The sequence below is a fragment of the Saccoglossus kowalevskii genome, chromosome 15 (genome assembly GCF_978046115.1).
Source record: "Saccoglossus kowalevskii chromosome 15, keSacKowa6.1, whole genome shotgun sequence".
NCBI lineage: Eukaryota > Metazoa > Hemichordata > Enteropneusta > Harrimaniidae > Saccoglossus > Saccoglossus kowalevskii.
Window position 1 is genome coordinate 28,236,097 of NC_140655.1, and position 13,911 is coordinate 28,250,007.

The following is a 13,911-nucleotide window of genomic DNA, read 5'->3' on the forward strand; positions in this document are numbered from 1 at the left end:
TTTACTTTGCAAACAAAACCATTGCAAGTATTTGATCCTGTCATCGTATGTACAGGGATAAAGTTGGTCTGGCTATGAATACATGCTTGCTACCATTTTTTATGACACCACAAAACGTCTTTGAGTCAAAAGGGACATTCAAACTAGGTCAAGTGAACGCCTGTTCACCTTGGTGAAATAACTCATTCGTTGTGAGAAAACTACCAACCACAAAGACCCCACATGCGAGAGGGGCCCGAATATAATAATCATACTGGTTTGAGTATGACGATTTACCTGAGCACGTGACACCGTCGCTCTCCAGTGCAAACCCTGAGTTACACGAGCATTTTGCTACGTTACCGCTCAGTGAGCATACATGATCACAATCCAATGAAGCACAACTTTCAATCGCCTGCTTAACAAAAAACACAGAAACATATCTGTCGAAGGTTACAATTAAAATTCAATAGCTACGCTGTATCGATAGTTTTTTTTGGAAACTTAAGAAATTGCGCCGGGTCGAGAAATGTTGTCGTAGTTGAATATGGGTGAAATAAACACATTTTAACTTCAAGGCGTAGAAAACAAGACAAACATAATAATTTACCTCACATGTGTTGTACCTGATTACGAGAAGACACAGCGTTATTATTACCATGACAAAGGAGTCCATCTTTGAACCTGTAATAAATTAAACATTTACAAAAGAGAAATCGAACAACATGTTCTGTATCCTGTTTATGTCACACTTTTACAAATGTTCGCTATTGGTTCAGACTTCAATAGCTATATGTATGTTATCGGGCTGGGCGTGACAGCAGTCAACCACATTTAAGCGCTGTCTAAAAAAAGAACATTCGCATGAAAGTTAGCAATATATACTCTGAGTAATATACTTACCTAAACGTAATATCTGCAGCTTCTAACACCGTCAAGATCTATTGGCAGAAATAGGATAAAACTACCAAACTTGCTTGCGAACGTGTCCACAATGCTCGGTCGCATGTCACAATATATAGTGACTTTTCGGGCTAAAGCTAGTAAAATACTCACCGGTCGAAGCGTTATTGTCAAATGTATACCCCTATCTACCCAAGCATTCACAGTATTTATAGTGATAGCTGATCATACGTTAACTTGTACGCAGTGAATTCTGCAGTCTTTAGGTTCTGATCGAAGTACGCGTTATACTTTAACTGAGATTAACAGTGCAAGTACGGTTTAAAATGAAGTAATGAAGTCAAACCACTGAACCAATTTAATATGCTTACAGGACGCAGTAAAAAAAGCCCGCCTCAGAAATATGATTCAACTAAGACCACTCACCCATGTACATAAATGACTTACATGTACAATCTAAATATGTACGTGATTTTGTTTGTATTGTAGTAATAACACACGGCTGTACTTTAAGGTAGACTCGTAGTACAGTACGACTTTAATAAGTGAGTGTTTTTGTTTTATAAAGCCCAAACCAGCTAACGTCGGAATCTCTGTTTAGCAAAGTGCTTTGTTAAAGGGCGGTAGTCGTCGCTTCACGCATGCGCGAGTTATATGGGTCTCATATAAACAAAGATGGCGACTTTAACTGTTGCGCAGAGTACAAACTGAGACGTTACCAAGCTTTAATTAAATATTTTGTAGTTGATTGGAAGGCATCGAAGGAGTCGCCGGAGGTACTAGTGCAAATTGCGACTAGGTCAAACCTCATACTTACGACTTCCATTAGAAGAGCGCATTGGATTGTGATCAACACAAATGTCGCACATGCCCAGTGCGACGACTACGGCCCTTTAAAGTGACATTAGCCTTTTACATTTGTTCTTGGGTATACCTGTTTTGGAAGAAAGTGTATCGCACTGCACGCACATAGTTACGACGATGGTGTACTCAAACGGCTATGACGCGTGTCATTTGCACCGTTTAGACGTCACAAACACAACACAACACAACACAACACAACAAGAATCTCAATTCCCAAACCTTCCTTCAATAAATATTAAAGCACCAAAACAATATATTTTACGTGCGTTGTATACGTCGTATGGGACTCACATCGAACACGACGCGACGAATTGTGAACTGTGCCGAATAAACCTAAACAAATCAGCCAATCTGACTATGAACCAGAACTTATATATGTCGCTGATGTGCGTGACTGAATAATAAAGACATTGTAACGGGGTAGTCGAGCCTGGTCGAGTAAAGATTTCGCTACCGATGCATGTTTTCACTCAAAAGACTGGAGTTGACCTGCTCGGGGATTTCCCGCTATTATTTGAGATTACCATCCATGATTATATATATTCATATCATTTGTGCAATAACACTTTTCGCGTTGTGTCCCATTGTGTCGATGGCGGATATTCCACATAATTGTACCATGTACAAGTTTTGAAAACACGAGGAACGCAGTCGGAATTACGAAGTCATCGAAAGCTCCTCGTAAAAGGCTGTACTAGTAACAATTTACTGCAAAACATGACCCGGTCTTAAAACTATTGGACCGTACTTCAATTTTGGAAGTGAATCACACATGTTTTATGGGGTTCAAAAGGCCACGGAGCCTTTTTAGAAAAATGAAACATCCCAACTGAGTAGAAACTCCTCATTTACAAGTTTAAGCGACATTTTCCAGCAAAATATTTTACACGTTCTTTTACACATTTTTTCGGCAATTTTGGGCCACATTGACAGAATTTGCATTGAATATAACTGAGGATCATGATCAAAATCTTTGAAAAAGTATGGAAACAAATACTTATATTTTAGCTTTCGAATTAATCATTTCGGTTAGCATGGCCTGAAAAAGTAATGCATTGTTATCGATACTTCCTGGTATTGTTAAAATTGCATATACTATAGTTTCCACTGGAAGTTATGAGGTTTTTCTTTCCCCGGGGTACCATTTACTCGATTGCTGAAATAAACATACAAATGAAGGTATGTCGCTCAACACATTTGTAATTAATTAATTGAAATATTATTCAAAATATAAGCCATATGTTTTATTTCTGCAATGACGAAGACAATGTTCCAACTCGTGTTATAAATAGTTTTACTAAATTAATTTGCGTGCCTATTGGAAAATTGTGACACAAGCAAAATACATGTTGCACATAAAAGGAGTGAGAAAAAAACTTTCCTTTGTTTATAAAACAAAATTACACAGCAGGTTTAAATACACTGTTACTTGCAAATATATATAACATTTGATCCTAACATATGGAAATTTCTACTCATGACAACAGATACAATTTGCATTTATTCAGAGTTTTGTGCATTGTTAATTTTACTGAATATTGTCTTTCAAAATTGAATGTAGAAAGCCATAACAGGCAAAGAATACTAGTAGTTAAATCCAATTTGTTTCATCAATCAATTTTTCTAACCCAATTTATTGTACTGGGAAGCTTTTAACCTCGGTGAAATCTACACAATGAATGAATGCACTAATCGCAAAATAGGTGCACACGTAATCATATATAACAATTGGAATGTACAACAAAACGGGCTCTTCCATCAAATAGTCGCGGCATTGTGGCGAATGATACATATATTAATCTTCTACTTATTGACACTGAGTTTACAGCTCTCTATTTTCAGTAACACTTGAAAGGTTTATGCTTCCAAGGGGTATAAGTGGTGTTTGGAAATGTCAGTTTTTATAACATTATTTATCCTGTTTAACGCATGACTGTAGTTTCTATCGATACCCATTCATCGGCGAACAATGGATGGTCAGTGATTTGTAATATATATTTTGTAATTATTTTGACAATAAACCCCTCATTCACATTGTGCAAATACAAACAAGATATTAAACCTTCTTGATAGTAACAAGTAAGTGTTGCATAAACCCGAATGAAAAGACCAGAGTCACATTGAATACTTCTAGCGAGTCACCCCTCTAAAAACGGCATCACTTTGCCAATGACATTTAACATTGCTCTTCCATAAATCAGCAGTTTCCATCTTCAAATAATCAAAATAACCTTGATACCCTAGCGAAGCATGTCTATTGTTTCACAACAACTGTCCCAATGGATTTTTGTCTTCTCAGTTTCTCAAGATAAACGTCCCAAGGTTGTTTTGTTTACTAGAAGGACATGCCTTTTGGCAGCATTTTTTGTATAAATTTCTATTGCACAAACAAGTAGCAGATACTGTTACTGAAGCACATAATTTGCATGAATTTTTCTCCACGGCCATTTACGCAAACTGCAAACGAAGTATTTTATCTCATCCATAGTTGTTGACACTTTGCAACCGCTTTGATGGATGTATTGTGATGTATTTTGACCCCTGGATTCTGACCTTGCATTCTGGCTACATTTACTGCTCTTTCATACCAGTTCAATTTCCTTTCATTATTACATTCAAATTTCATGATATTTAATATTTAAAACCAAACTTTATTTCTCAGTCACTTTAGTTTTCACTTTTCTAAAATTATTTTACTGATCAAAGGACTTTTCACTCCCATCATGCAATCCTTCATAGTACTTCCGCAGACACAGTGGCGATCGCCAACGTAACTACAAATAACCTCGCTCTCAGGAGCTGAGGAATAAGTGGTGTTTGGAAATGTCAGTTTTTATAACGTTCTTTATACTGTTTACCCATTCATCGGCGAACAATGGATGGTCAGTGATTTGTAAATCCCCAAGGAAAATATATTGTTATCGTCTTCAAAAGCAAGGGCATCTGTTTATTGAAAGCTTTAATTTCCTGACACAGTCCGAGTAGAAAATGCGCATGCGCCAATTAAGTGTATAAAGAATACACTTGAGACCACAACAAGCAAACGTTTCAAAAGAATTACGCACTATTCAGAATTCAACTCACAATTATGAACCCATAGTTGTGCACAATATTTTATTCAGAAATTAAGCTTATCACTTGAAATGTATATGCACATGAATTATAGGATACGCACGTGGTGTGGTGTCTAATTTGCATATATTTGCATATTGTTTTGATATACTTCAATAATTATATGCTTTCAGTGGTACTTGTCACCACTTCAATCTGAAATTTGTCGAGGAAAGATTTTATATTTTTGGAAGTTCTATGTAAAAAATGTGTTTGTACTAATGAAAATAAAAATGAAAATAAAAATGTCTTTGCGAAGCTTCATTGTATTATTACACTTTGTACAGTCACATTAATTTCGTTCAAATTGACTATTGTTTAGCACCTACCATTTATTTTGTTGGCATCGCGTCTTGACATATACATTTTTGACGGCAGCAAACACGCCATTTAATTCCTCAATGATATAATTGAAAAGTTAATGCGCATGCGCTTCTAATAAGTAGTGCGTTCGGAAAAATCTGTGCCGCATGCGCACTAGCGTTATTATCCTGAACATTATGAACGTCATATTGCCTCTCTGAGTATGTGTGACCACAACTTCGCATGTTTCATCAAATCCATCGAACTTTTTTGAAAAAACACACACAATAGTTGATTGTTCTAATAACTCGTTCGTGCAATGCGAGCATCTACGTTGTCCCGTTATGTCAAGTTTCAGAGCGAATGATGACAGCCACGTGCACACCCCTTGCTCAAAACACGAACAGTATAGTACGTTATAATGCGAAGTATATGAAATGATGCCACATCTTCTGTTCTCGAAAGCATCCTTTGCACATCACCTGACCTCAATCTCTAATGATAAGGTCGGAGACTCAAGTTATCATTGTTTCAGCGATAATAGATTGGTGATCCTGTGCGGAGACTGGATCAATTCTAATATTCAACATCATGTTAAATTACGTTGGGACGTCTTTGTAGATTCATCAAACTTAACTTCGTGAAAAAAAAAAAATATCAGTAAATGTATTTTATTGGATTGTTTAAATTAGAACTCCTTGTTCATAACAGAGTACACAAAAAGTTCCGCCATCGAGTTCAATAACCTTCTGTATGCACTGCCGAATTCAACCGATGTTTTTTTCTTCAAATACCACGCTAGCGTGAATGAAAGCCCAATGAGAAGGCCGACGATTACTATCACGGCCATTGCGATGGATACCAAGGACATTATATCTAAAGAAAAACGAAAAATACAAACAACTGTCTGACCGTGAGAGTTTGCGTTTTCAGCGTGCGTTGTTATCGTCGCGCAGGTGACGACCTCGCCGCTTTAAAGTATTTCCAATCAACTAAAAATATAATTGCTTATGTATAAAATATTTGTACCTTGAGAAGAGGTTGATGCTTCTTGGCTTGGTAGCGTGCTGTTTTCTACAAAAATAAAAGAGAATGATATGTTAGATAAGAGTTGAAATAATTTCAGACGTTGTTCAGCATCGTACTTATTGTTGTAGTCTAAACTACGCATGCGTGTGCGAGACTCGCATCACATGAATGCGTACCCCGATATGCATTTACAAACGCATTTACGCACAATGTTTGTAAATCCCAAATACATGACTGTCGCGATGTGTCCGCGTAATTCATGGTTTTTACGTTGACTTTTGTTATCACAATCTTGTATACCGGTTGGCAAAAATGTAAACATATGACGTCAAAGAGCGACGGCCTACATCACTTCCAAAGCATCAGAAGAGCTATGTTGTATGATTGGCATAATTGCGAAATCACGACACAACACTCGGCGTCGATTGGTTCCTGAGTAAAATTCCTTACCTGTTGCTGGAGAAACCGTAATTTCTGTAAGAAAACATATTATAAGCATTACACATTTTACGAATACTTCATATGTGTGCAATACATCGTGTCTTTAATCGAGACGCTTCTATGACGTCCATTGATGAAGATTTATTTTTTGGATGTTTTACTATATTCTAAATGTCGAACGACTACACAATATAACACACTTGTCGATTTGAATGTGATAATGCCTTTGACAGTATACGTCATCTTTACGACACAAATGGAGGCGGTCCACGATTATTAAGAATGGCTTATTAGTTAAAGGCCGGTGGTCGTCGCGCAGCGCATGTTCGAATTTCATGAAAACAATGTATTCTACGCACGTTTTGTTCGTTGCTACGATTCCCATATCGATTAGAGCCCGGCGCGACAACCTCCCCTCTTTAATATTATAAACAGGGAGCCGATGAAGGAGTAGAAACAAAGCACGACGTTTTGGGCCAATGATGCCGGTCACCGTAGAACCTCGTTCGGGAACATTTATTCAAATGTATGCGCATACATCATGCGTGTCACATATATGCCGTCTCGGTATTGCTCACGCACTCTTACACGAATTGATTATTCCGCTCTATTATATAATGAACATATACCTTCGCATGAAACTCCATCGTTCGTGAAATAATATCCATCTTGGCAGGTACACTCAAATGTTCCTAAATGGTTTATACACAAATCGAAACACCCTCCGTTTTGTATTACACATTCATCAATATCTAATCGTAGATAAAAAAAATGTATATTTAATCAATGACGCTCACAAAGTATTTTCTGCCTTAATATTTACTAGCAGCTGACAACAGCAATATTACATGCGATGAGCTGCTGTCACGCTGTTATTGGCAAGAATGCTTTCAGTTCGAATGACGCGCGCTGAAAACCATGGAAAGGGGATCGTCCTCCGTGACAAGGTATATTATATGGCATTAGCAACGTCCTCCGTAAACTCCTAAACACGCGACAAATGTATCGTGATGTTACGATGAAACAACGCGGAGGAAGTTCTTCTGAACATGCGAAATTTATCAATCACTATCGTATTCAAATTATAGTTTTTTGACATGCGAAAATTATTCATGTATACCTATAAAACCCATCACAATACTTCAAAATGGTTGTGACTTTTGTGGTTGGTAAATGAAACCCCTATACCATTTGCTAGTTGAATCCCCACCCACAAATGTAAAGTCCATCGAAAGTTGTACACCGACATATGAGGACTGAAGTATAAACGCGACTGGGGTGGCAGTCAGTTTTTATAATCTAGGACATACACGGTCACTTATTCTAGTCGTTTTGGTGCCTGGAATTCCAAATTAACTAAATTAATTATTCCAAGAATACAACAATGCTAATGATGGAGAGCTTTGAAAAGATAGGAGGGCAAGAGGTAGTGGGTTGTTTGCAATGCACATTCCTACATGATGTTTCCCAGGCCTAGTCTTAGGTATTGATCATGACAATATAATAATATATTTATGTCGCCGGCCTTTAATACGTAGCCGTAAAAAGGTTACTCGTCCATACTAAACAAATATAAGTTAAATGATGTATTTACCGCATGAATGGTCATCTTCCCAGAGTATGAATCCATCAACACAGGAACAGTTGTAGCTACCTTCTGTGTTCGTACAGTTGTAACGAGGTAGTCGAGCCTGGTCGAGTGAAGATTTCGCTACCAATGCATGATTTCACTCAAAAGAATGGAGTTGACCTGCTCGGGGATTTCCCGCTATTATTTGAGATTACCATCCATGATTATATATATTCATATCATTGGTGCAATAACACCTTTCGCGTTGTGTCCGATTGTGTCGATGGCGGATATTCCACATAATTGTACCATGTACAAATTTTGAAAACACGAGGAATGGAGTCGGAATTACGAAGTCATCGAAAGCTGCTCGTAAAAGGCTGTACTAATAACAATTTACTTCAAAACATGACCCGGTCTTAAAACTATTGGACCGTACTTCAATTTTGGAAGTGAATCACATCTGTTTCATGGGGTTCAAAAGGCCACGGAGCCTTTTTAGAAAAATAAAACGTTCCAACTGGGTAGGAACTCATTCATTTACAAGTTTAAGCGACATTTTCCCGGCAAAATATTTTACACATTCTTTTACACATTTTTTTCGGCAATTTTGGGCCACATTGACAGAATTTCCATTGAATATAACTGAAGATCATGATCAAAATCTTTGAAAAAGTATGGAAATAAATACTTATATTTTAGCTTTCGAATTAATCATTTCGGTTAGCATGGCCTGAAAAAGTAATACATTGTTATCGATACTTCCTGGTATTGTTAAAATTGCATATACTATATTTTCCACTAGAAGTTATGGGGTTTTTCTTTCCCCGGGGTACCATTTACTCGATTGCTGAAATAAACATACAAATGAAGGTATGTCGCTCAACACATTTGTAATTAATTAATTGAAATATTATTCAAAATATAAGCCATATGTTTTATTTCTGCAATGACGAAGACAATGTTCCAACTCGTGTTATAAATAGTTTTACTAAATTAATTTGCGTGCCTATTGGAAAATTGTGACACAAGCAGAATACATGTTGCACATAAAAGGAGTGAGAAAAAAACTTTCCTTTGTTTATAAAACAAAATTACACAGCAGGTTTAAATACACTGTTACTTGCAAATATATATAACATTTGATCCTAACATATGGAAATTTCTACTCATGACAACAGATACAATTTGCATTTATTCAGAGTTTTGTGCATTGTTAATTTTACTGAATATTGTCTTTCAAAATTGAATGTAGAAAGCCATAACAGGCAAAGAATACTAGTAGTTAAATCCAATTTGTTTCATCAATCAATTTTTCTAACCCAATTTATTGTACTGGGAAGCTTTTAACCTCGGTGAAATCTACACAATGAATGAATGCACTAATCGCAAAATAGGTGCACACGTAATCATATATAACAATTGGAATGTACAACAAAACGGGCTCTTCCATCAAATAGTCGCGGCATTGTGGCGAATGATACATATATTAATCTTCTACTTATTGACACTGAGTTTACAGCTCTCTATTTTCAGTAACACTTGAAAGGTTTATGCTTCCAAGGGGTATAAGTGGTGTTTGGAAATGTCAGTTTTTATAACATTATTTATCCTGTTTAACGCATGACTGTAGTTTCTATCGATACCCATTCATCGGCGAACAATGGATGGTCAGTGATTTGTAATATATATTTTGTAATTATTTTGACAATAAACCCCTCATTCACATTGTGCAAATACAAACAAGATATTAAACCTTCTTGATAGTAACAAGTAAGTGTTGCATAAACCCGAATGAAAAGACCAGAGTCACATTGAATACTTCTAGCGAGTCACCCCTCTAAAAACGGCATCACTTTGCCAATGACATTTAACATTGCTCTTCCATAAATCAGCAGTTTCCATCTTCAAATAATCAAAATAACCTTGATACCCTAGCGAAGCATGTCTATTGTTTCACAACAACTGTCCCAATGGATTTTTGTCTTCTCAGTTTCTCAAGATAAACGTCCCAAGGTTGTTTTGTTTACTAGAAGGACATGCCTTTTGGCAGCATTTTTTGTATAAATTTCTATTGCACAAACAAGTAGCAGATACTGTTACTGAAGCACATAATTTGCATGAATTTTTCTCCACGGCCATTTACGCAAACTGCAAACGAAGTATTTTATCTCATCCATAGTTGTTGACACTTTGCAACCGCTTTGATGGATGTATTGTGATGTATTTTGACCCCTGGATTCTGACCTTGCATTCTGGCTACATTTACTGCTCTTTCATACCAGTTCAATTTCCTTTCATTATTACATTCAAATTTCATGATATTTAATATTTAAAACCAAACTTTATTTCTCAGTCACTTTAGTTTTCACTTTTCTAAAATTATTTTACTGATCAAAGGACTTTTCACTCCCATCATGCAATCCTTCATAGTACTTCCGCAGACACAGTGGCGATCGCCAACGTAACTACAAATAACCTCGCTCTCAGGAGCTGAGGAATAAGTGGTGTTTGGAAATGTCAGTTTTTATAACGTTCTTTATACTGTTTACCCATTCATCGGCGAACAATGGATGGTCAGTGATTTGTAAATCCCCAAGGAAAATATATTGTTATCGTCTTCAAAAGCAAGGGCATCTGTTTATTGAAAGCTTTAATTTCCTGACACAGTCCGAGTAGAAAATGCGCATGCGCCAATTAAGTGTATAAAGAATACACTTGAGACCACAACAAGCAAACGTTTCAAAAGAATTACGCACTATTCAGAATTCAACTCACAATTATGAACCCATAGTTGTGCACAATATTTTATTCAGAAATTAAGCTTATCACTTGAAATGTATATGCACATGAATTATAGGATACGCACGTGGTGTGGTGTCTAATTTGCATATATTTGCATATTGTTTTGATATACTTCAATAATTATATGCTTTCAGTGGTACTTGTCACCACTTCAATCTGAAATTTGTCGAGGAAAGATTTTATATTTTTGGAAGTTCTATGTAAAAAATGTGTTTGTACTAATGAAAATAAAAATGAAAATAAAAATGTCTTTGCGAAGCTTCATTGTATTATTACACTTTGTACAGTCACATTAATTTCGTTCAAATTGACTATTGTTTAGCACCTACCATTTATTTTGTTGGCATCGCGTCTTGACATATACATTTTTGACGGCAGCAAACACGCCATTTAATTCCTCAATGATATAATTGAAAAGTTAATGCGCATGCGCTTCTAATAAGTAGTGCGTTCGGAAAAATCTGTGCCGCATGCGCACTAGCGTTATTATCCTGAACATTATGAACGTCATATTGCCTCTCTGAGTATGTGTGACCACAACTTCGCATGTTTCATCAAATCCATCGAACTTTTTTGAAAAAACACACACAATAGTTGATTGTTCTAATAACTCGTTCGTGCAATGCGAGCATCTACGTTGTCCCGTTATGTCAAGTTTCAGAGCGAATGATGACAGCCACGTGCACACCCCTTGCTCAAAACACGAACAGTATAGTACGTTATAATGCGAAGTATATGAAATGATGCCACATCTTCTGTTCTCGAAAGCATCCTTTGCACATCACCTGACCTCAATCTCTAATGATAAGGTCGGAGACTCAAGTTATCATTGTTTCAGCGATAATAGATTGGTGATCCTGTGCGGAGACTGGATCAATTCTAATATTCAACATCATGTTAAATTACGTTGGGACGTCTTTGTAGATTCATCAAACTTAACTTCGTGAAAAAAAAAAATATCAGTAAATGTATTTTATTGGATTGTTTAAATTAGAACTCCTTGTTCATAACAGAGTACACAAAAAGTTCCGCCATCGAGTTCAATAACCTTCTGTATGCACTGCCGAATTCAACCGATGTTTTTTTCTTCAAATACCACGCTAGCGTGAATGAAAGCCCAATGAGAAGGCCGACGATTACTATCACGGCCATTGCGATGGATACCAAGGACATTATATCTAAAGAAAAACGAAAAATACAAACAACTGTCTGACCGTGAGAGTTTGCGTTTTCAGCGTGCGTTGTTATCGTCGCGCAGGTGACGACCTCGCCGCTTTAAAGTATTTCCAATCAACTAAAAATATAATTGCTTATGTATAAAATATTTGTACCTTGAGAAGAGGTTGATGCTTCTTGGCTTGGTAGCGTGCTGTTTTCTACAAAAATAAAAGAGAATGATATGTTAGATAAGAGTTGAAATAATTTCAGACGTTGTTCAGCATCGTACTTATTGTTGTAGTCTAAACTACGCATGCGTGTGCGAGACTCGCATCACATGAATGCGTACCCCGATATGCATTTACAAACGCATTTACGCACAATGTTTGTAAATCCCAAATACATGACTGTCGCGATGTGTCCGCGTAATTCATGGTTTTTACGTTGACTTTTGTTATCACAATCTTGTATACCGGTTGGCAAAAATGTAAACATATGACGTCAAAGAGCGACGGCCTACATCACTTCCAAAGCATCAGAAGAGCTATGTTGTATGATTGGCATAATTGCGAAATCACGACACAACACTCGGCGTCGATTGGTTCCTGAGTAAAATTCCTTACCTGTTGCTGGAGAAACCGTAATTTCTGTAAGAAAACATATTATAAGCATTACACATTTTACGAATACTTCATATGTGTGCAATACATCGTGTCTTTAATCGAGACGCTTCTATGACGTCCATTGATGAAGATTTATTTTTTGGATGTTTTACTATATTCTAAATGTCGAACGACTACACAATATAACACACTTGTCGATTTGAATGTGATAATGCCTTTGACAGTATACGTCATCTTTACGACACAAATGGAGGCGGTCCACGATTATTAAGAATGGCTTATTAGTTAAAGGCCGGTGGTCGTCGCGCAGCGCATGTTCGAATTTCATGAAAACAATGTATTCTACGCACGTTTTGTTCGTTGCTACGATTCCCATATCGATTAGAGCCCGGCGCGACAACCTCCCCTCTTTAATATTATAAACAGGGAGCCGATGAAGGAGTAGAAACAAAGCACGACGTTTTGGGCCAATGATGCCGGTCACCGTAGAACCTCGTTCGGGAACATTTATTCAAATGTATGCGCATACATCATGCGTGTCACATATATGCCGTCTCGGTATTGCTCACGCACTCTTACACGAATTGATTATTCCGCTCTATTATATAATGAACATATACCTTCGCATGAAACTCCATCGTTCGTGAAATAATATCCATCTTGGCAGGTACACTCAAATGTTCCTAAATGGTTTATACACAAATCGAAACACCCTCCGTTTTGTATTACACATTCATCAATATCTAATCGTAGATAAAAAAAATGTATATTTAATCAATGACGCTCACAAAGTATTTTCTGCCTTAATATTTACTAGCAGCTGACAACAGCAATATTACATGCGATGAGCTGCTGTCACGCTGTTATTGGCAAGAATGCTTTCAGTTCGAATGACGCGCGCTGAAAACCATGGAAAGGGGATCGTCCTCCGTGACAAGGTATATTATATGGCATTAGCAACGTCCTCCGTAAACTCCTAAACACGCGACAAATGTATCGTGATGTTACGATGAAACAACGCGGAGGAAGTTCTTCTGAACATGCGAAATTTATCAATCACTATCGTATTCAAATTATAGTTTTTTGACATGCGAAAATTATTCATGTATACCTATAAAACCCATC